The 25,264-nt window shown below is 36.4% G+C and overlaps 1 pseudogene; it reads left to right on the top strand.

The window, feature by feature from the left end:
* The window catches only part of LOC109070798, a 54,201-nt pseudogene extending 34,630 nt beyond the window's left edge, over positions 1-19,571 (top strand).
* The last annotated feature ends 5,693 nt before the right edge of the window (positions 19,572-25,264 follow it).

Here is a 25,264-nt window from a genome sequence, read left to right as displayed (position 1 = left end):
AAATGCTGAAAATGTAACACTTTTGTCTTTATATTTTGTTACTATCAAGTTGTATCAACTAATCCTTCACTTAGTCTGGAAAATGGTACAAGATTGTCAACTCACCACTAGGGCTGCACGATTATCACAAAAATCATAATTGTTGATTATTCCCTTGAAATTGTAATTGCGATTATTAATCACGATTATCACAATTTACATTGAATGATGTTTATAACATTGTTTGATGCAACTACGTGCCGTATTTTTATATGAAAATTAACAAGCTGGAAACACTCTTACTGAAAAACTTTTAGTGCTTTTCTATAGTATTAAGGCTCAAATGTCAACTATACATAGGATTTGTTTCTTTTTTAAATTATAAAAAAGTAAAAATATAAATGGTATTACAGTATAATGTTATACTAAAACTAAAATAAAAAAAATAATAGGAAAAACCCTTAAGATAACATGTAGAAAGAAAAAACGCATCTTTAGCATGCAGAATAACAAGTGGACTTTGAACGATTAATTGCCGCTTTGAACGATTACAAAATTATGGAATCCATAATTGTAATTGCGATTAGGAATTTGATTAATTGTGCAGCCCTACTCACCACATTTTTTATTTTCTTTTGGTTTCAGATGTTTTCTTTCAAACCATTTGTAAGAAACTTACCATAAAAACTCTTTAAAAATGCACTGACTGGATGAGTGGACTGAATCAACCTTGTGTGTCACTCAGCAGCATATGAGTCCACATGCACATAGTGTTCATGTTTAAGAAAACATATGGCCCCATTAACAAGATCTCTGTGCTGACAGCAGCAACTAAAACAGGAACATGAGGTCTTTTAATGGATTACAAAAAACTGAGATATGTGGTATGAGATCTATTTATATCCCTTGACCTCGATTTGGGGTCAAAGTTTTGGTATCAAACAATAAAGACACTTTGTCATATTACAAACTTTCTAATTCAAATAAATGTTTTTTTTTTGTTTGTTTGTTTATATCACAATATCTAATCAAAGAATCCTGGTTTGTACAAAAATATTAAGCAGCTCATGTGTTTTTAACATCAATAATAATACAATGAAGTGTTATTTGAGCACCAAGTCAACATATAAGAATGATTTCTGAAGGATCATGTGACAGTAACGGCTGCTGAATATTCAGCTTTGCCATGACAGGAATAAATTACATTTTAAAATATATTAAATGCATTAAAAGTTGTTTTAGATCGTAATAATATTTTTACTGTTTTTACTGTATTTTTGATCAAAAAGTTAAACTTACCGACCCCAAACTTTAAATGGTAGTTTATATAATTTAATAAACACAAGTATTAAGCTTTAGGAGAGCATTTTTACTTGTACGTGCAAATAGTGTGGCACATACTTAAACGATGTTACATTACACCATCAGTCTGGAACTCTATGTTGTACAGTAGTATGTGTTCTGCATGTCACCTTCCATTCGGTTGTGATTTATCTGTGCTGAAACTATTCATGATTTATGACTTCTTACTCAGATGATGAGAACGCATCGATCTTTGTCTATGAATATCTCATTCTTTTACTCACACTCATACTGAGAAAGTTGAAGATAGGCTGAGAAGTATAGCAGCTCTGTGTTGCTGGGTAAGTTATTTATTCAGCAGACCAGCCAGTGCACATCAGATAGCATTAAAGAAGCAGTGCACCTTAATGTGCAAATGAAAATACTGTCATAATTTACCCACCCTCATATAATTTCATGACTGCCTTTTTTGCATGAAACACGAAAGGAAATGTGTAGCTTTCTAAGTTGTTCTATTCAACACAATTAAAATGAATGGGGACCACCTCCAAAAAGGCATAAAAGCACCATAAAAGACAAGCCCATGTGACTTATGCACTATATTCTTTAAGTCTTCGAAAGCCATATGATAGTTTGTGTGAGAAACAGACCAAAATGTAGTTAATTCACTAAAAACCTAGCTTGACAGCTTTGGTCACTATTCACTTTCATTGCATGGAGCAGAGCAGCTTTTACATTCTGCAAAAAAATATTTGATTTTGTGTTCCAAAGAAGAAAGTACAGGTTTTAAAAGACATGAGGGTGAGTAAATGATGAATTATCATGTTTTGGATGAACTTTCAATTTAATCAAAATCAGAAATCTCACTCACCCTCAAGTTGTTCCATACCTGTAGGAATTTCTTTCTTCTGCTGAACATAAAAAAATATATATTTTGAAGAAGCTGTGTAACCAAACAGTTTTGTAACTCTCAAAACAGTTTTTGACTAAATGTTTGGTTGCTCACATTTTTCAAAATATATTTTATATTCAATAGAAGAAAGAAACCCATACTGGTTTGGGACAACATGAGGGTGAGTAAGGCCCTATCCACACCGAGCCGGCGTTTTGGGAGAGTGAAACCAATATTTTTTGAAACCGGGTCCCAGAGTGGATAAATTTGAAAATGCCGCCCTTGCGTTTTCATTTGGACAGCGAATCAGTATATTTTCTGAATTGATGATGTCATCAGCCCACGTCTTGCCCCTAGTCAGACACCACTACATCACGTAACAGCAACAAAAACATAAACAAACACTGAACAATTGTCTTTTTATTAACTAACATTAACACAGATTAATAAATGTATTGTTCCATGTTCATTTGTATACTGTGCACAAGGTTTATGCGCATAGTCCAAGTCTTCTTCTCTGTTTTTAGTGTATCTCTGTGGCAGAATTACAGTGACGCATACTGGTCTGGCATGTCTACTACATCGTTTTGTGTCGGTTTCGTGGTTTTGTGTGGATGCAGATATTTCTTGAGATGAGGAAAAAAAAAAAAGATCGGATAGGGAAAGCTCTGGCTTCATGTGGACGTAGTCTAAATGATGACAATTTAAATTTCTGGGTGAACTATCCATTTAACACAGGAAGCACAGCACTGATTCCAGCATGCCATCTGGAGTGGAGGTTAAAAAGAAGACCCTTGTTTGAGATGAAAGAATGTCTCCTCCTTTTTAGCTACTACTGTACCACAGAAGGAGTTGCATTAAGAGACCGTTTCTCTCTCAAAACACCCACAGAAACACACTTCTTCCGTTTCCTCATAGTGGATGTCATCTGGCTCCCATGTGGATTTCCAGTGCTGATATATCTCAGCTGCTGAATCTGCTCTATTTCAAAATACAGTTTTTCACTGAACGCGCTAAAACATTTTGTTTTGTCTACATTGTTCTCTAGGCTTATGATTTCCTAAATAACAGATGTTTTATGTAAGCAGCTCACTCTGACACTCAATTTTCTTTACAGGAGAATCCACTTTTGTTGACGACCACGGGCCTCCTACACCAAGGGTAAGTTGTTTTTTGTAATATCGAACTTGTTTTCTGTCTCGTGTTTTCCTCCAATTCCAAATGTACTTCACAAAATATCCCTGTCTTTAATTTTCCTGTTATTTTGGCCTTCTCACACTAGAGGAAATCATTTCAAGACTTAGTGTTTATTGTAGACTCACACACACACACACACACACACAAACACACACACAGTGTCACACATTCACATTTAACAATCCGATAAAATGTTTTTGACAAATGCAGTTTTATTTCCTGTGTTGATGTGTTTGCTAATGAAAGAGGAAGTTTAAGTGTTACGAATTGTAGAGTTTTACTTATAGCCAGTAGACTTCAGTTTACAATCCTGCCTGGTAAAAACATGCAAAAAAATAAATAAATAAAACAAAAGAAAGTACTTGTGCAAAATTTTTCTTGAAAAAAAAAAAAAAAAAAAAATATATATATATATATATATATATATATATATTTTTTTTTTTTTTTTTTTCTGTTTAAAATGGTCAGGGCTGATGCATAGATTAGAGAACACACACTCATGACAGCTAATCTCATCAGCACTTCCTCCAGAGGAACGACAGCTCTGTTTGCTGATGCATAGATTAGAGAGAGGAACAGTGAAACAGCATGAGTGCAAAGAAAAAACTTAATTTAAGAGGAGTGTCATTACACGCGTACTCTGCAAAAGCGGTTAAACCCAGTGAAGTTTCAGCTGAGTTTACTCAGAGGATGAACGATGAAACTGCTCCTTAATAGTAGGGTTGAAACCATCACTGTGGTTTGTCTAAGGTTTTTATAGAGACTTGTTGAAAATGAGTCATTACATGTGTTATAGGACACAGTTGTTTTAAGATTTGAGTCTTGATGCACTTGTTACATGTGCAAAACTAAGGCCCCGTCTATGCGGAGATGTGTTTAGCTGTATAGGCAAAAATTTTGATATGGTATTGGCGTTTCGTCCACATGGATCTGGGCGTTTTGGGAGAGTGAAACCGCTATTTTTTGAAACCAAAGGTGCATTCCAAACGGGATATATCGCCCTCCAAAGGGCACTTTGGAGTGAAAACAATCATGGCTGGCATATTGAAGGGTCATTCCAAACCGGAGAGCTCAAAACTGGCCACTTCAAAAGGCCCTTTTGGAATGAAGGATTTTGAAGGGTACAACTGATGGACACTTCAGGCTCCCATGATCCTTTGTGCAGATTGTTTGCACGATGACGGCGCCTCCATGTGGGCACGTTATAATGGAAACTAAAACAAACAAAGACAGGGGTGTCAAAGTCAATTCCTGGAGGGCAGCACCCACTCCGGAGGGTAAACCCTTTGAAGGGAGTAGGGCATAGGGATGAGCCCTTCCGAATGGAATGCAGGGCAAGTCCCAGAGTGGATAAATCTGAAAACAACACCCTTGCGTTTTCATGTGGACAGCCAATCCATATATTTTGTGAAACAATGATGTCATCACCCCACGTCTCGCTCCTAGTCAGACACCGCTACATCACGTAACAGCAACAAAAACATGAACAAACACTGAACGATGGTCTTTTTATTAACTAACATTAACACAGATTAATAAATGTATTGTTCCATATTCATTTGTATACCGTGCGCAAGGTTTATGCGCATACTCCAAGTCTTCTTCTCTGTTTTTAGTGCATCTATGTGGCAGGATTACAGCGCCACATGCTGGTCTGGCATGTATACTACATTGATTTGTGTCAGTTTCGTGGTTTCATGTGTACACAGATATTTCTTGAAACAAGGGGAGTTATAAAAAGAACAGATAGGGAAAGCTCTGGCTTCGAAATTATTTATCACTGTGATTGTAATCAGTGTTATAATCAGAGTTTTGTGGTTCAAAATATCTCCGGAGAATATCTTCTCTGCACTACATGTGCTATTTTCCATCTCTTTGTTTTTAGTGTCTTTTCTATGAAATGGGTTCAAATGATTTAGAGACTCTGGAATGCTGGAATGATTTATTGACTGTATTGAGAACTGTGTGCAAGTGCACTCGCATATGACAGAAGAGTCCAGAAGAGAGCTGGAGAGGAGGGTCCACCCATAAAAATACTCTTGTGAATTTTAGCTATAACTCTGTGCAAATGTAAACTGTACAAACAGTGTTTTATTGTTTCTAACTAGAGGGAAGTTCTGACATTTTCTTTATAGATTAAACACTCAAGAGACCTCAATGCCACTGTAAAATACATTTTTATTTACAATTTATGTAATATCCTGCCTCACGTGAGCAGTACTGTAACTACACCATCTGGTTTGTTAAACAATTTCTGACAATCATAGCAAATTGTTTTAGAAAGTGTTAAGCAATGTCAAAGGGAAAGTTTTGTAGTGTTTTATTTTATAGGATCTTCTCTAAACAAGCTAGACTTGGAGTAACAATGGATTTTTTGAGTGTGTGTGCAGAGTGTGTGTGTGTGTGTCTATCTATATATATATATATATATATATATATATAAACAGAATCACCTCACAAGTGATAATAACAAAAAATTTAAAAGATGTCTCACCCTAGAGACAGATGTGCACAAGAATGTGGTTGAAACCACATGTATATATATATATATATATATAAATATGTATATATAAAATTTTACAGCTAAGACTAAAACATTTGGAAAATATGACTTCCTGAATTTGAAACTAATGTAATCAAAGTCCAGTTCAATGTGTGCATGTGTATAAATCATCCCCCTTTCTACCAGGACTAGCTTTGTTCACTATTAAAAGATATACCTGTCTATATAAATCTTCACTATAATGTTTAGTGTGGATCTGTACAGTTTGGGAAAGTCTTTGGAAGCTGAAACCCCCGCAGTTACTAAAAGACCCCAAGCCAGCAATGCTGACAACCAGTTTTAACATCTCACAGCTGTGGAAAAACAAGCTCAGAGTCTATAAGCACACAAGCTATGAAGAGATGTTTACAGATTTATCAAGAGCTCCACAAACATGGTACAAAAATGCAACAGTTTTATCAAGTAGCCACTAACCGCATCTGTAAAGCATGTAAGCAACATCAAAGTTGTAACTCCAATATGTGTTCCTGTACTGATTATGTACTGTTGAATAGAAAATCGAATGCTTTGTGAATTGTTTTGGTTAATGCTTCTACTAAATCCATCAAACAATGCAACCGTTCAAAAGTTTGAGGTGTTTTTAATGTTTCTTAAATAATCTCTTTAATAAAAAGTTGAGAAGAACACCATTTATTTGAGATAGATAGATAGATAGATAGATAGATAGATAGATAGATAGATAGATAGATAGATAGTGTATACAGATGGATAGTTATAATGAGCTAAGAGATTTTGTGTAGAAATGACCAGAGAAGGAGGGAAATGGAGATTGAGTGAAGGAAAACGGGATGGGGAGAATTAGCAAAATTAGCAAGGCAGCTGGGCTCACACAAGGCCTCTTATGTGTGTGTGCACTTGAGGTGAAAAGAGAGCATTCTCTGTAAACTTGAACCATATTTGTTGTTTTGGAAGAATGCTGTACCACACTATGGAGTGTAATACTGAGAGAGGATAAATAATGAAAGGCATGGGGGGGTCTTGTTTAGCTAGTGTTTACAGACCGGAATAAAAGTAAGGGTGACTGTTGTACTCAAGTTAAAAACCTTGTCACACATTCAAACATAAACACAAAACATCCTGTCTCACTGCTTTTAACACAAATGTTTTCTCTCAGGAGCATTTCTCATACAAACACACACACACACACACACACACACACACACACACACACACACACAGGGGACAAAGAAGCACTTCAAACTCTAATTTCATTTAGGATGCTGGCCTACAGGGAATTCCATTCTTCCTTCCACACTGGATGTTCATCCAGGAATTTACAAATTTCCTCCAACTCTCTCCAAAGAATTATTTAATTATAATAAGTTTGTGCGGAGTAGAGAATAAAGATCTGAGTGAGCTGGAAACTGGAAGCTTTTAGTTCCACACCTATAGTATCACCCTTCTGTCATTGAGTGGGACACTTAAAGGGATAGTTCACCCAAAAATGAAATTTCTGTCATTATTACTCACCCTTATGTCATTGCAAACTCGTAAGACCTTCGTTCATCTTCAGAAAACAAATAATAAGATATTTTTAATCCGAAAGCTTTCTGACCCTCCATAGACAGCAAGGGTACTACCACAATCAAGGTCCAGAAGGTTAGTAAGGACATCATTAAAATAGTCCATGTGACATCAGTGGTTCAACCGTAATTTTAAGAAGCTACGAGAATACTTTTTGTGTGCAAAGAAAACAAAAATAATGACAAGTCATGCGTGTGGTGCTGCTTATGCAGAACCCGCATGCGCTGAGCCTGCGTCGCATTTGTCGTGATACTCTCCAAAATGGCACTAGGGTGTCGAGTTTTCTTTGCACACAAAAATTATCACTATTTTAATAATTTCCTTACTGTATTTCTGTACCTTGACAATGGTAGTACCCTTGAAGAAAGAAATTCATACAGGGTTGGAATTTTCTTTTTTAATGAGCTATCCCTTTAAATACTTACTGTATAAGTAAAAACAGGAATTATTATTCATAAATATCTAAAAAGACTTGTTACAGACCTTCCTAAAGCTTTATTTCTTTCTTTCTTACTTTCTTGCTTGCTTGCTTCCTGCGTTGTTTCTTTGTAATTGTGTCCACTAATTTATTTAGATAACTTTCACCATCACCCAGCATCCAACAGTAATTGAACACAATATAAAAATGTTTGTCATTTAGAATTGGCCAGACTTTCAGTATTTGTAGATTTCTTTTCTTTTTTTTTTTTTTTTTTTTTTTTTTTCCTAATACCTATGTATTTCTATGTCTGTGTGTCTAGGAGCTGCCATTCCCAAGTCAGGTGATCTACAACAGGGTTGGCAAGTGTGGAAGTCGAACAGTTGTCCTGCTGCTGAGGATTCTGGCAGACAAGCACCAGTTTAACCTGGTGTCCTCTGACATCCATAACAAAACCAGACTCACAAAGCATGAGCAGGTCAGTGTGTGTGTGTGTGTGTGTGTGTGAGGCAACTAATGCTTCTGAGAAATGGTATAGCAAAATAAAAAACACATACTACTATGATGAAAACCTGATGTGATTAAATAAAGGTGTTTGCCAAGGGAAATGCTTGCTGAATGCCAGTGGCAATGAAACCCATCCGAATGGCACTCATTGTGGAGAAAAATACACACTTTCCTCCCTTGTGGAGAGGAAACGAAAACATTCTGTGATCCCGTTTGGGTCGAGTCAAACCGTCACACCTCCACACCGCTAAAATCAACCTATGAAAAGTTAAAATAAATAAGCTGATTAAATAACACTCATATACGTTTGTTGAACAGGAGAGGGAAATAAGTGACTAACGTGAAAATGAAGAACTTTTTGACTGGAAATCTATCCACATCCCGGAGTACACTCATAATTCTCTTTTGATATTATGGGACCTTTTTGAATAAAATGATTTTGTGAGTGATACATTATTCTTAGGTTTTAGAGAGTAAACTGGTTAGAGGTACAGTAAATATTCAAAGCTAATATTAAATGTGTGTGTTTACAGTGGTAATCTCTGAACACATACAGGTTTCATTACCATCAGAAAAACTAACTGGTGTGTATCCAGACAGATACTGTAGATCACGAGTGGATAACAGCCAAAGAAAGTACTTTTCAGTGTGATGTATTTTTAGTATGTTCTCTGTCATTCCAAACCTGTATGACTCTTATCTTTGGAACACTAATGAAGGTATTTTGGAAAAATGGATCCTCTGCAGGGAATGGGTGCTGTGACCGTCAGAGTCCAAACAGCTAATAAAAGCATCACAATAATCCATAAGCAATTCACAAATCTCCAGGCCATCAATTAACATCTTGCAAAGCAAAAAGCTGCATGTTTGTAATAAGCAAATCCATCAATAGGAATGTTTTGACTGAGCTAAAATAGAGTTCTCAATCTATATAATTAATTTCTCCAGTAAAAACGTTTGACTGATGGAGCAAGTTTTTTTTTTTTAATAAATTAATTAAATTACTTAATAAACAAGTATTTAACATCTTGTTTTGACTGGATTATTGATACAGACGTCAAGTTTAATCATGTAATAAACCATTGACAATGCTTGGAAAATTATCCCATAGGCTTTGTCCATAATTAGCATAACTTTCCTTGTGCATTAAGTGCATTTCCAGTACTTGTTTTCTCTGGCTGACAGCTGTGCTTGTGACTGATTACCTATTTGTGGCCTTGGAGCATCTGCACAGTCTCCTAAACAAATGCAAATTTCACTGCAGGATAAGGATAATCATAAAACTCTCATTTAGAGAAGAAAGTTTATTTGTGTGTATAGAGGAAATGCTCAGTCTGTTTTTAACTGACCTTTCAACAAGACAAGAACAAATGAACCTCCTCTGCATTCATAATCTTCACATTGTTATGTGATTGTGTAGAACAGGGGTCAGCAACCTTTTGGGCATGACGTGCCATTTTTTAATTTTTGTGGTTAAACATTGCCAATTATTTTATTAGTTTATTAATCGATACTGAATCGCTACATTATATTTCTCAGCAAGGAGGGGGGTAAAATCACCTCTCTTTTAATCAACTAAACTCACCCTAAATGTTCATATATAAAAAAAAAAAAGAATACAATTCACAACTCTATTTCTCTCTCTCTCTCTCTCTCTCTCTCTCTCAAAATGGCAAAAAAAAATAGAGTAGTTTGCATCACTGGATATAGCTGTAGGTCATTTAACATTTGTATCATAAAATCTATTATTAAAAGTTAACTAATATTTAATAATTTGCAACTTCTTACCTCTCTCACTTTAAAGTTAAACTGATGCTTCACGCTCTGCTTCTGTCAACAGTAAATAATTTTTAACTTTGATTTGATCAAATTTACTTTGTACATCTCAGTCATTTTGACATTGAGCGCTGTTAGATTGCAGAGGCTTTGAAGTGCAGCGGTCGAGCGTGCATCCGTAGACTAGCGCAAGTTAATTCTCACACTTTAATAGTATTTATAGCTCCTAACAGGCTGTGTGACTATGAGAAGTTATTACCTCAAAATATATGTCAGTATGCAGTTTTTCTTATTGCTTCCGTGCCAGCGATTTTCCCTCCGCGTGCCACTGTTGGCATGCGTGCCGTATGTTGCCGACCCCTGGGGTAGAACAAGGTTTTTGTTGCAACCTGTATGGCTTTCCCTCAATGGAACTCAAATGGAAAAGTTCTGAAGGTTCTGCTGTTACAATAAATGGAGACCATCATAAAAGTGGTCCATATGATATGTTGGTCTTTAGTGTTACTTTCGTTCATTGTAAGGCAGGTGTGTCTAAAATAAATTCCTACAGTGACCTGTCTTGTGTAACAGTAAGCAAAATAAAGCATCGGACTCTTGTGTTCCGTTATGTCATTCTAATAAGATATTTTTAATTAGCCTCAATGCACCAAACCACTAACTGTTTACCCAACCTGAGGTATTACTTATGATGTGATTCAACCAACACCTCTTTTATCATTACTTAGTACAGTGTACATATAACCGTTTATGGAACAGGAAATTTTCTCATTGAGATGGTCACTACCTCAGTTTGTTACATACTTTGTATTTTGGCTTTGATGCAGCGTTTGATAAAGGATTGAAGCATGACCAGAGCACTTGTTACAGTGTTGTTAGCTGTTTGACAGAGATGTGGGTCAAGGAACATGAAGAGGTTTAGGTTTTGGTATGAAATCTGAATTCTGAGGGTGGTCTTTCCCAAACTGGAAACTTCTGGAACTTATTGTTGAGCACTACAGGAAGCTGCGCTTTACACACCGTCCTGGCACACAAGACCAACATTACGCAATCCCGTATTTCATATGGCGATCCGTTATAAGAATTAAGTTTCCTTATGCCTATGTTTTTAGAGACTGTAACATGCATTTAGGGACACATGGGCTCTATCAGAGCTGACTGGGGTCCCAGCCTGGACCTCATTAGGAAACATTAAGGTAATGAAAAGTCAGCCTCATCAGATGACCTAATAACTTTCCACTGCACCATGCACTATCCAAGTGAGGAATGTTTTCTTGGTGTGTGTGATTCTGAAACTTGGAGAGATGAGGTCTGTTTGCAGTGTTTTTGTATTTCTGGTTTAATTTTTTAAATGGATCCACTGCTGTTTCTGAAGAATTATTGTTTTAAAGCACCTGAAGAAAGTGTAGCACACGTATGATGTGGTTGTGTTCTCATATGCTGTTTTAATTAGTTGTGTCTAGTTATGTCTCAGTTTATGAGTGTTTTATTTATTTGTTTGACAGGGATAATGTATATAGTAAGTACTTTTCATGTATTATACAGTATGCTTCTGGTGGTTAAATGATTTTTGGTAAAAAATTATTTTATTATTACTACCAGATATAACTTTTTAAATTGGTGCTCTGCGATTGTAACTTGTTGAACCCCATTGCTGTTTGTTTTGTTAAACTGTAAGCGTTGTTGAATAAATAGATGAGTCATTAATTGTTATGTAAACTGCATTTAGATCTGTTTATTTGTGTTGATTTTTTTGCCAGGTGGATTTGATGAAAAATATTAGCACTATTCCGCAGCCTTTTCTGTACACCAGACATGTTCACTTTCTCAATTTCACAAGGTAAGCAAATCAGGAATTATTTATCTGAAGTTTATCTGATTAATCCAAGATAAAAAACACAGCCAAACATTGGTGAACAATTCAGTGCTCATCCTCTTTGTCTCTTTCTTTCTCAGATTTAGGATAGAACAGCCTGTCTACATAAACATCATCAGGGATCCCATTAACCGTTTCCTCTCCAATTACTTTTTTCGTCGTTTTGGGGACTGGAGAGGAGAGCAGAATCACTTGATCCGCACACCCCAGATGAAAGATGACGAGAGATATCTGGTCAGAGGCTGTTTCTAAATCCCTCCCTTTTTTCCAAATTCCTGTTTCTTTATTATTTTCTGACATTTTTGCTTGTGTTTCAATGTTGGATTCATATAGGGATGCAGCAGTTCTCAGTGTAGTGAGCCCTCAGTCAGCACAGGTCCAAGCATGAACATTTGAATGCTGATGTGAAGGACAGACTGTAGTTCAGTGTGCTGCAACCAAGCTTGACTTGGGAACTGTATTTCCTGTCGAGAATGAATTTATTGCACAATGAGTGCTTGTGAGAGAGTGCAAGAGTCTGGTTTTATGTTTGGAAATTAGCTCAATGTGAGCAGAATGTTCAGGAATTGATTAGTCATGCTTGCTTTTTATTCAGTCAAGTCAATTGCATTGCTAAACACTCTGATTTGGATAAAAAAAAAAAAAAAAAAACAGCATGGATGCTTAAAGTCAAGACAATCACATGAAAACTTGGCACTACTGGAAGAATTACATCAGTCGACTAAGGACTGTGACAGAATTATGGCTCAAATCTGGTATTCATAAAACATAAATGGCCAGTTTCCCAGACATATTAATCTGGAACATTAACTGTGACTTTTTCTTCAGGTTACTAATTAATTCAGTGCAGGTCACTTTCTCTGTTAAGTTATCCTTTGCTCTGTTTAAGAAAGCGAGATTTATGAATATTTCTAGTAGGGGTCAAGGTTTGGTCAGTTTGATTTAGTTAGCCCTGCTGGCAGATAGTGTTACTATTGCATCCTTTTATCTGGTTAAGAATCTTTCTCTATTGACAGCCAATCAATACTATTTTATATATATAGAGAGAGAGATTTTTTAGGTATTTATGTACAGTATATACTCTCTTAAAAATTTGATGTCAGCAAGATTTTTTGAAAGAAATGTATACTTTTATTCAACAGGAATGCATAAAATCGATTAATTTAAAAAGTGATTACATTTGAAAATACATGTTAAATAATGTTACAAAAGATTTCTATTTCAAGTAACTGTTTTTTTTTTTTGTGAACTTTATATTAATCAAATAATCCAGGAATAAATGTCATGGTTTTTACAAAAATGTTAAGCAGCACAACTGATCAAAACTTGTTTCTTAAACAGTAAAATATCATATAAGAAAGATTTCTGAAGTATCATATGGCACTTAAGACTGGAGTAATGATGCTGAAAATTCAGCTTTGTGAGCATCTTTATGATTTGTATTCTTAAAGGAACACACACGACACAGGCCAAAATAACACACGGTAGCAGTTCTATTACAATGGGAATTGAACTTATCTTAGTTAATGAGAGACTACAGTAATTATAATCAGATCTTCAGCATATAGAACGTAACCTCCTCTTAAGATCCCCTCTGCTCCTGGAGGCCTGGTTAACCACATCTCTGATTTTTGTAGTTTAGGATTACTGTGGCTTGTGATCTATCTCACACTAAACATATCTGTTTGCTTGATTTATGTGTCTGTAATAGCTGGGCCCTTTATCAGACCTGAGCCTTCAGATGGTATGCTACTGAAGTTTCATTTTTGATCCTTCCTTTCTGAATTTAATTTAATTTAATTATTATAATCTGTGACGTACTGTCTGCATGGATGTGCACACCCACATATACTCTAAAAGCTGTAGAATAACTGGAGATTGTGAAGTCATCCTATTAATTTGAAGCATGTGAAGGGAGTTTCTAAAGTGTTAGTTAGAGCATTAGAGAATGTCCATGTATATGGGGAGGGGGACTTTCTCAACTGGTGTGACTGAAATTTTACAAGCTGGTTTCCTTTCAATGCTTAAAGTGTGTTTGTTTGTATAAGTGTTGCTTGGTTGATGGGTTAGTGGCCCAGTCTCAAGTGACCCTTAGGTGTGAAAAACATATATAGTGATTTGACACATTTTAATACATTTGATATCATGATCTTTAAAAACCTTTATATTGCAGGTCTTCTGCTTAAAATGCAAAGGAACACAAGAATCAAAATAAGAATCAAAATAAGCCTTTAATGCTACATTTATTTATTACAAAGGCTACATTTTTTTAATCAAAAGTGCAGTAAAAACATCAATATTGTGAAATATTATTTGAATTTAAAAGTTTTTTTGTGTGTATTTTAAAATGTAATTTATTCCTATGATGGTAAAGATGAATTTTCAGCAGCCATTACTACAGTCACATGATCCCAAAGAAATCATTCTAATATTCTCATTTTGTGCTCAAGAAACATTTCTTATTATCATCATTGTTGAAAGACCATTGTGCTGCCTAATATTTTTGTGGGAACCATGGGAAAAATTTGTGTTCAGGATTCTTTGAAGAATAGAAAGTTCAAAAAGAGCAGCATTTATATGAAATGGAAATTTTTTGTGCAACATTATAAATGTCTTTACTGTCACTTTAGATCAGTCTGATATGTCCTTGCACCCGCTTTTGGTGTGAGGTATGCTGGCAGACCTTCAAAGCTGTAAGACTGTACTGCCCATGTTTACTAATGACTGAACACATTAAAGCCGTACTGTGTGTGTGTGTGTGTGTGCGTGCGTGTGTGAATGTGCACGCGCATAGCCAGGAAATTGACCCTATTAGTGGAACTCATCCAGGTTCTCAGTTCTGTGGCAGACTGACTTCTTGTCTCCTGTCATATCCTATCATTTAATCTTGTCTCCAAATGTCTTGTCTCACTTCTGCTTTGCTCAAACAGTGGTCAGTCAAAAATTATGTATGCAATACCCATTATTTATTGTTCGCATTCTTATTTTTGTAGCTTTTTCTAGACAGAAAAACACAAAAATGCTTTGTTTCACATCAGGCAAAGAGCATGTTGCATGGTGGACGTCCATCTGGAGGTAGTTTAGGGGTTTTAAATTGCGATGGCTGTATTCCTAGGGTGCTTAGTGAAATGGCCACCTTGGGACTGAATTAAGAACACAAGGCCAAATAAGTGTGTCACCTGAGCTGAAGTGGGTCCCTCTTTAGAGAGAGAAAGAGACTGTGTGTGAAAAGACTGCCCGCTTTTACTGCTCGGGACGTTTGCCAGAAGCACACTAGCCATTTGCTGTAACTTTGTAAGTAAATTTCATATACTGTATATATAAACAGACTTTCTTTCTTTTTATACTCTCCTCTTTACTCCCCTCCACCAAACAGTATCTTCATCCTCATTGAATTTGCTTTTAATTGTTGGTTTTTCAAAGCCTGGTGCAGCTTTAAGGCATCATTATCTCTTCAGGGATTGAGTAGGTTGTTCTCTAAGTTGCTGTGTAATTGTGTGATCTGTTAGAGGATGACATTTCTGTTCCATTTGTTCTCTGTAGACATTTGCCCTTTTGGCCATCTGGCTTTCTGTTCTTAAATCCTTTCCCTTTTTATATTCCAAAAAAGTCCAACGGAAGCCCAAATAGAACATAACCTGTTTTTGTTTTCAGCAATAGCTTGTGTGTGTTCAAAGTGCATATCGGTCAGAGTTTGTATGCGTCTCTGTTGGGGCGGAGTTGGGATGGCGGATGAAAGGACATTGATGCGCTCTTGGCTTTTCGGCTCTATTCAGATACACACAGAGTGAGTATTGTTAAAGGAACTGGCCCTCCCGGAGCTTCACTGCTTTGAAGGAATCGCCAATGCATTAGCTTGATATTGTCAACAAATGAAACACGTTCATAGTACAGCGAAAGCGAGTTAAACACCGCAATCTGCTCTCTTTGCTCTAGTTCACAACCACAATTAAAGGGTTAGTTCACCCAAAAATTAAAAAATTATAGCCTGTGATGTACTCACCCTCGAGGCATCCTAGGTGTAAAATGTTCCGTCGGAGTCGGAGTTATGTTCCAGTTGGAGTTATATTAAAAATTGTCCTGGCCCCTCCAAGCCTTACAATGGGGGTAAGCGGGGGTGCTTTTTGTCAACAGTCCAGAAGACGTGAAATAAAGTGCGCAAATCCATAATAAAACGTCCCTCACACGGCTCCGGGGGGTGAATAAAGTCCCTCTGTAGAGAATCCATGCGTTTTTTTTTTTTTAAGGAAAAATATCCATATTTCAAAAGTAATAAACAAAAGTAAATTGATTTTCTCACTTCCGCTGACTATCATACATGCAAGCCATTCCGGCAGATTAATATGAAACCCATTTATAACCATTACACATTTTTGAATGTTGTGTTTTTGAATTTTTGACAAATAAGAGAATAAATATATATAATATTAAAACATATTGCAGTTAGTAGTTTTTGTAAGTTGAACACCTAAGAACATGATGTCCAAAAAGCCCAAAACCTTTTCATAATGGTTCTTTGTTTTAGGGGTGAAATGTATCCTGGACATATATTTTATGAATTTGCTTTTAATATGTGGCCACATTACACCCACAGTTTAAATGGTTATAATAAAAAATAAAGCACTCAAACATTTGGAATGCAAAGTATTTTGGAAAGTGACACTACAGAATTTGGGAGGGGGACAGTGAAAAAATGCCAGTTGACTTATGTTCAAAAAAAATCTCAAAATGAAAACCAGCTTCAAATGAGCAAAATTCTCAACATGATCAGGTCTGCAGTTTGAGTGTATAAATCACCCACCATTTTAGTCTCAAAAGGTCAGTCAAAACTGAGAAGAAACCATCAGAAACATTAATAATCAAAATCTGACTGTTAATTGAAAAATATTCATGCCTTTTAATGGTCAGGATATTGATGTACTGTAATCCAAGTAGATCTATTGAAAAGCAGCAAATGTGTGTCAACTTTAGTGGACCTTTTCATTTCCTGAATTAGGGTTTAATAAAGGGCAGAGAAATAATGCTCACGTATCAGCTCATACCTGTCATGTGTAAAGGGCATTCTGCTATGAAAGATTAATGCTGAAATAACTCTGAGTATGTTTTTCTACCCTGCCAGCATGACCACTCTTTTTCTTCAAGACCCCACAGCTTGCATGTGATTCCCCCCAGCTCTTAGGCACCCACCTGGGGCTCATGAAAGGGAAGGATGGTGCGTGGAGTCTGGAGCCCGTGGCTAGTGGTCTTTACTTAACCTCTCTTGTGCACAAGTTAAAGGACAAGGCTGTTAACTTGACAAATCGCCCTCTTTTCCAAGAAGTGCTATCTTGACCATGTTCTTTGGCAGCATGTCATCTCTTCTTTTAATTTTCAACAAGTATCATTATAGCAATTGTTGGGCTGCGTTGTTTTGAAGAAATCACATATTGTCATTTTCTTTCACATCTTTCCTTTCTCTGTTTTTCCAAATAATATTTTAATTCTTATCCATGTTGTTTCTCGAGGACTTAATGTCTTGTAGTCTTGGTAATTAAACAAGGGTGAGAGGGAGAAATGATGTTTTGATCTCTTGCCTTCTTTGACTAGTCTGTTTTCGTTTTGTTACATAAAAAGGAAAACAATATACACTGGGTTTTGTAGGCCTCTCCTGTTGTGTGTTTTAAGTGTGGGTGGATTGCCTTTTACTATTGTCCCATCTAAACTTCCCCAGTGTAATTAAAGCTTTGGATCAGATAAAGTGATAAAACTTTGTTTCTGTTAATGCTTTGTGCCCTAGTCCATGTTTTTGGAAGCGTCTATTGTGAGACAAGCCATTATGACTTTTCTAAAGACTGTGGTCCATTGCTTGTGTAAGTGGTGCCCCTTGTGTTCAGTAGAAGAGATTGGTGGTACAGTTATACAATATTAAAAGCATATAATCCATTGAAAAATGTCGTGTGTCCTGTGATTTTGATTCAATGTGTTCTATGTGCTGCTTTCTTTTTGGCTGTAGGATCTGTCTGTCTGACACATTTCCCCTTTTCTCTCCACTGCAGGACATTAATGTTTGCATCATGGAGAACTACCCAGAGTGCTCTAACCCACGTCTCTTCTACATCGTTCCATACTTTTGTGGACAACACCCTCAGTGCAGGTAATTATGACCCATCACTCTTTGGGCATTAATGTTGATGATGGCTGAAATGCTTTCAAACCAAAAATAATCACTTTTTTTAACGGCTTTCACTAAACTTGTACACATGCTTATTGTTATCTTATTGATGATTATACTGTAGAATTAAACAGCTGTTTTGAAATCATGCAGATTTTCTTCCAGTTCTGCATTTTCACAAGCCTAAAAGGATATTTCTTCCAAAAAATATAAATTGTCATTGTTTACTCACTCTCAAGTCGTTCTAAACCTGTATGATTTTCTTCCAAATATATTCTGACAAAGATATTTTGAAGAATATTTAGGTTCTCATTGACTTTTGTGCAAAAAATAAAATGGAAATCAAAAAAAGCTGTTGAAAGGATCTTTTGAAGTAATTTTGGTAACCAAGCAGTTTTGGGTTCTTTCGACTACCGATTGAATTGTAAAATGTCATCATTTACTCATCCTTATGTGGTTGAGTAAATGATGGCAGAATTTTCATTTTTTGGATGGACTATTCCACAAGGTCTTGTGCAGTTTTCACAAATAAATGCTTTTAAAATCTCTTCGGTTAAGCAAGCTGAAATCTTTGTATGTTTTCTTGTCAAATAATGTTTTTGGTCCGCCTCAGGGAGCCGGGTGTTTGGGCTGTGGAGAGGGCCAAACAAAACGTTATAGACAACTTCCTACTTGTGGGAATTCTGGAAGAGTTGGAGGATGTGTTGCTCCTTCTGGAGAGACTCCTACCTCACTACTTCAGTGATGTCCTAACCATCTACAAGAGTCCAGGTGGTGTTTTATTCAAATACTTTGAAATCTTGTGGGAAATTAAATAAAAAGTAAAGAAAACCCTAAATAAATGTCAATGCAAATGAATATGCGCATCCAGAGATTCAGATAAAGAAAAATAATTGTAACACTCTTTCATTTATCTTCTGGGAACATTTTGTAAACGTCATTTTGCACACCGACTTTAAATCAATAATAAGTGAAGCATGTTCCAAATTATTTTTATCTGTCTTGAATTGCACATTGTAGCTTTCTCTGTGGCTCATAGCTTTGTAAATCTGATTTCTCTGCAGAATTTTTGGAAGATGGGGAACCTTACAGGCACAGTGAAGAAGCACATGCCCACTCTAGAGGCCCTACAGGTGCTTTACCAAAGGAGAAGTATGAGTATGACTTTTACAACTTCATTCGTGACCCAGTTCCCATCTCACCAAGAAGAAGATCGGCCTCAAGTCCACCTCCCAGAACTCTGCTCATGAGCCTGAATTTTCTCGCTGAGCTGCCACTCAGGACCCATGAGCCTTTTGAGGAGGAGGAGGAAGAAGACAGAGGAAGAAGAAGCCTGGGACGCCCATCGTGGGGCAAGAAGATGCCAACATGTGGTTGGTTCAGCCCTGAGGAGTAGGCATGGCAGATATCTCATAAGCTTGACGGTCTATGTCCAGTCAGGAGGTAGAGTCAAAAAGTCCCAGGTTAAAACATTGGGTGTGTAACCCCTGTTTTTAATGGGGCATGGCCCTTCAAGACACTCTCAAGAGGAGAAGGGGGTCACCAGAAGCATCTGAATAATTATTTAAGGAACCCAACATTTTGGCAAAAGGATTTTGTTCACGTGTTTATGAAACTTGAGTTGGTTATGGTCATTGTCTTGGTGAGGATGATTGAAGATTGGATTTACAGGGATATTGGCAGATTATCAGAATTGAGGGCTAACTAATTGGGCGGTATATAGCAGAATAAGATACTGTAGAAGTCTGATTTTAGGGCACTACTTCTGTAAAAACTTGGTACCTGGGTGATCTCAGACTCACACATCAACACAGACTTTCACACATGAACACATTCAGACTATGCTATGGAGGCGAGTAAGGAACACAACAAAGTGCCAAACCTTCAAAGTGCCAAGGATTACTGCATTAAGCCTAGGAGCCGTTGCTGTAATCACCATAAACGAATCAGATCTCATCATCTCATCCTCACTCGCTTCCTCTTCTGGTTCCAGAAACCTGCTGCAACTCTGTGCCAGAATTTCAGTTCTAATCTTTTTTGAAAGGATCATTTTATATTGTACATGTAAGGTGTTGTACAATGAATCTAAAACTTTTGAATGCACGGTAGATGTCACATGCAGCACACTGTTCATCTGAACTGTTTGATGTGGATGTTAAACATTTTCTCGCTTTGTCAGTGTCTCATCTGTTGTGTTCAGTCGTTGCGGTTTTAAAAATTGGGCCCTTAAGTTTCGATTTGGTACACAAATAATAGTTCACACGAAAATGTAAATTTGTAATGTTTTTGTTAGCAGCAATACAATTTTATCCCATCCTAGATTTCTTTACAGTGTATAATATAAAACTACTGGGATATCAAACAATACCTTGCTAGTTAGAGGTAATCTGTTCAAAGTTCACCAGTGGTTGACTGTGACAATGTTTTATACCCTATTCATCTGTCAATGCCTAATATTTTGGGCAGGATCACAAGCTAAAACAAGAAGACAGTTATATTAAACTAAATGATTATTTGGAGGTAAAATGAATATACTCATGATCAATAAAACTGTCACACATTGAAAAACAAGGAAAAAACAACTGACAACACAGGACAAAAATATTCTTGAATGTGAAAGCATAAGTTTGTACATTGCATTTTAAACCAATTTATATATATATATATATATATATATATAGATATATATATATTATATATATATATATATATATATATATATATATAATTTTTCTAAATCATCAACATGCGTTCCTCAGATCAGCACCTATCCATTAGGTTCCTGTAGTGTGTTTTAATTGAAGAATGGTCCACTTGCATTGTTTACAGATCAGCTTGACCGGGACGTTTTGTTTGAACTATGCTGGTAAAGTGAAATGAATGATTAATTCATGACTAAATAGATGCTATAGCTACAAGCTCTCATAGATTTAAAACATTTCCCATTTAAAACTTGCTAGTTAAGGTATATAGGTAGTATGTACATGTTTTGGGTTCAATGTGGATTTTTTATATTGTGTAATTTATGTACAGTATTACTACTTCTGATGATTGCATTCCATGTACAAATCTCAGGAAAAAAAAGAGCAGATCTATATATATATATTTTTTTTGTGACATCTAACAGCTGGCAAGATATTAAAGCCTCTGATACTTAAAAATGTTACTTATAAGGACAGCTGGAGTGGACTCTTCTGGATACCAAAACTAATTGAAGTGGTATAACATTAAAGAATTAACTGCACCTTTACTGGGAAACCTCTCAAAATAAAAGCATTTTAACAGCAGTTGTTGTTGTTTGTAGAACCTTCTTCTCACGCTATAGTGTGCTATATTGGAAATATTTCTTAGTCTGTTATATTTTCTTGTTATATTATTTCTTATTATATTACTATATTATTATGGTTACAAAATGCTAGGTCTTATTTTATGGTAACTAAATTATTTACATTGTTTTACTAACTTCCTTTTATGGCAGTTTAAAGCCCCAATAATATATTAGTTATTTTATATTATCGATATAATATTGTTTACTAATGATTTCAAACAGGGTGTTCCGTCCGTGAGCCCATTCAAAGCATAATAGAACATTCTCTAGAATCCTTGTTCATTTACTTGATTAATTTCATAGATTAATTTACATCATTCTACGGGGCCGTTGAATGCTTGAATCTGATTGGCTGACGAACGTTCTGAGGTGTGCAATTATTTTGGGAAACGCACGCCACGGCGAACGTGTTCCAGGCAGGCTCTCTTGACCGCATTGGAGTTCAATATCAACTTCGCATAGTAAAAACTATAATAACGGTTCACGCAGTTTGCACAAAAATGTGTTGTCAGCGCTGCCCTGACGATTTTATTAGTTAGCCTATACAGTGTAGCAACTTAAAAGGCTACACATGACATTTCTCACTAGCAATTGTAATAACAGCGCTGTTTAGAGACGCACAGAGGTACGTTCGCCTAATTCACGCAATCTCTCTCTCCTCTCTCTTTCTAATAACTGCATTAGAATGCTATCAACGTCTCAAGCCTCCGTTACCAGTTTAAAACGACGTTTTGGTACTAGCAAAAGAGCCATTGGATGAGATGCGGAAGAAATAGTCCTACTCACAATAGCGATTCAAGTACAAAAACCGGACGAATCCCTTTAAATAAATCATCGAATCGATGTATTGAGGTGTGGTAACCGTAGTATAAGCGGAATAATTGCTTCGCGTCGTGGCCGCATCACCACCTCGGGTGCATTATTTTTCTAATAATTTCTACGGCCCCGTCATCAATTATTCCTTACGTATTTCATTCACTGAAGCGCGTGACTGGTTTCTCGCCTACAAAAGACCGACAAGCCCGAGCAAAAATAGCATTCTAGTGTTGGCTGTGAGTGCAGTGGACCTTCTTAACGAACATTCCCCTTTATTGAATGACTCGGCCAGTGAGTGATACGGACGTCACAGAACAAGCGAGCGAAATATAATAAAAGTCACTTGCTAGCACCTGACAAAATAATAAAAAAAGCTTTATGTGCTTCTCGATGCTTTGATTTTATTGAGTGAGTGAATAATGATTCAATGATGCACTCATAATACGTTTACTTGTCACCACCTACTGGCGTAAGGATGCATCACTTGCATAAATGAATCTTTTTGGTGAAACTGATTCAAAAGTATCGAGTCACTAAGATTAATCAAAATAACAGTACCTGCCAGTAATAAACACGCCTGTGGCCCACTGATCTATATATGATGTTCTATATTATAGATCAGTGCTGTGGCCTTATTTTAGAAATGGCAGGATATGGCCATTTTAAAATGGCGGCATAAAATCTTTTTTCTGGACACTTAAGTTACAAAGCATATAGAGAAACTGGGGAAAGGCCTGATACCGTAATCAATTTAGGAGTCCACTGTCCTTCCAGATCCTGTCCGTTTGGATAAACATGAAGGGCTTTTTGATCACTCAAAGTGAAGGTAAGCAACAGAATAGCTCTTCTTCATAGTTTTAAATGTCTAAGTATTTTCTGATTACACCAGCTGTGTGTGTGTGTGTGTGTGTGTGTGTGTGTGTGTGTGTGTGTGTGTGTGTGTGTGTGTGGTGTGTGTGAGTGAGTGAGTGTGAGAGAGAGAGAGTAACTCTCAAAATGACAGAGGTAGAAGATATCACTTGAGTATATTGACTTTCCCCCATACTGTATGATGCATTGATACACGAGAGAAAGATATTAATATGAAATAAGTAGTAAATAAGAACCGTTGCTACAACCTTCTACGCACAGTACATACAATGTAGTAGTGTAGATCATGCTGTTGTGGATGTTGTTTTGCTGTTTACAGATTTCAGTTCTGTGTGTGACAAATCTCAAGACATCTAACGTTATTTCAGTGATATCTGTAAGGTGTTAGGAATATTATTTTTGTGTGCTTTTACATAAAAAATGGCTGTAGCAAGGGAATATATATATATATATATATATATATATATATATATATATATATATATATATATATATATTTTTTTTTTAAATCTGTCAAGTAGAGTGTGCTAATGCCTCTGGCCATATTGTCCTTTGGGTTGAGATGTGGTGATGGTGGTCCTTGACATCTGGGTAGTTGACATAACATTTCAGCCGTGTCAGTATTGTGACATGCTACATTATACTTCATCTAATACTATTTCAAAACATTTTTATCATTTTGATTTCGGTATGTCATGCAGCTTTTATGGCCTGATACCACATAAGTATTTACGTACAAAGATTCATTTTTCAATTAAAAAAAAAGCATCTTGAATGTTAATGAAAGTTAATTGACATTTGTCATAACAACCTTTAATTGGTCAGTAAACTATATGCAAAAGATAAGCAGATACTCTAAAAAGCTTTAGGAGCGGTCTGCATCGATGTACTGTAGTAAGCCAAGGAGTATTTCCCCAAGTTCAACAGAAGTGGGAGCCCTTGCTTCAGGAAACCCCCAGCTGTAATGGTTTCAATTTCCATGGCATTTATACCGCAGCGCATGTAAACAGAATGGTTTTGCTGCAAAGGTTCAGCTGTTGTATTTTCTGTTACATTCAATAATTTCCTTATTTATAAAATTCAAGTACTAAGGACAACACACACACACACACACACACACACACACACACACACACACACACACACACACACACACACAACCTTAAATTGTTCTTAATCTCAAGCGTTTTAATCCTGGTGAGTGTTAAAGGTATCAGTTTAGGTTGGTTTGATCTCTGTCTCTAAGGTTTGTTCTGAAATAGGTGTCTGTGTTTGCATTGGTGTGGGCAAGTTGGTGTGGGCAAGCTGTTGTGCTTAGCTGGGTATCAAAGCAGGGTCAAAGTGCAGTGTCCAGCTGGCCCTGTCCACAAGAGATCATTTCTATTTGTGTTCTATTTTTGCCAGCACTGATAACTCAAACCTCACATGCACAAGTAGGGAACAACATGTCCCCCTGGCAGTTTTTAAAAAGTTTTTTCAGTAGCTTTTGAATAAGTGGGATGATAGTAATTTGCATTTTAAAAAAAGCCCAGTTTTTTACTCCTGTAAAAAAAATCACTGTTAGGTACAGTAGGCAGAAGAAGGAAATGCAGAATGCCTGTACCATAATAAGTTAACACTTTAATTTGTTTTTTAGTATGTGTAAAGTAGGCCTGCTTGGACTGTTCTAATCACAATAGACATTAATTTTGTGAAATATGCTCATGCTGACAATAGTACTCCCCAATATACACAAAAAACAAAAAGGTGTTCATGTGAATTTGTCCAGTAGGGGCAATAAGTAAATGAATAACTCACAAAATTTCCTTTTTGTACACTGAGAACCTCTGACTTCAACAATAGACTGTTAGGCTATTTATTTATTTGACTTTTTTTTTTTTTTTTTTTTTAGTAAGGGCTGGCAGTGCACAGCTTGTCCTGGGCCTCCTCCCCTCTGTCACAGCGAATGAGAGACGCCTGCCTTACACCCACTAACCTGGAAAATATTTCCCACCTTTTCCATGAGTAGATTCTTCTCATTAGATAATGAAAGGTGAACAGCACAGGAAAAGGACATTTAGTACCTGCT

Source organism: Cyprinus carpio, chromosome B20 (genome assembly GCF_018340385.1).
Source record: "Cyprinus carpio isolate SPL01 chromosome B20, ASM1834038v1, whole genome shotgun sequence".
In the NCBI taxonomy this organism is placed as follows: Eukaryota; Metazoa; Chordata; class Actinopteri; order Cypriniformes; family Cyprinidae; genus Cyprinus; species Cyprinus carpio.
Note: the sequence above shows the minus strand (reverse complement) of the source record. Positions and strands in the feature narration are given on the sequence as shown.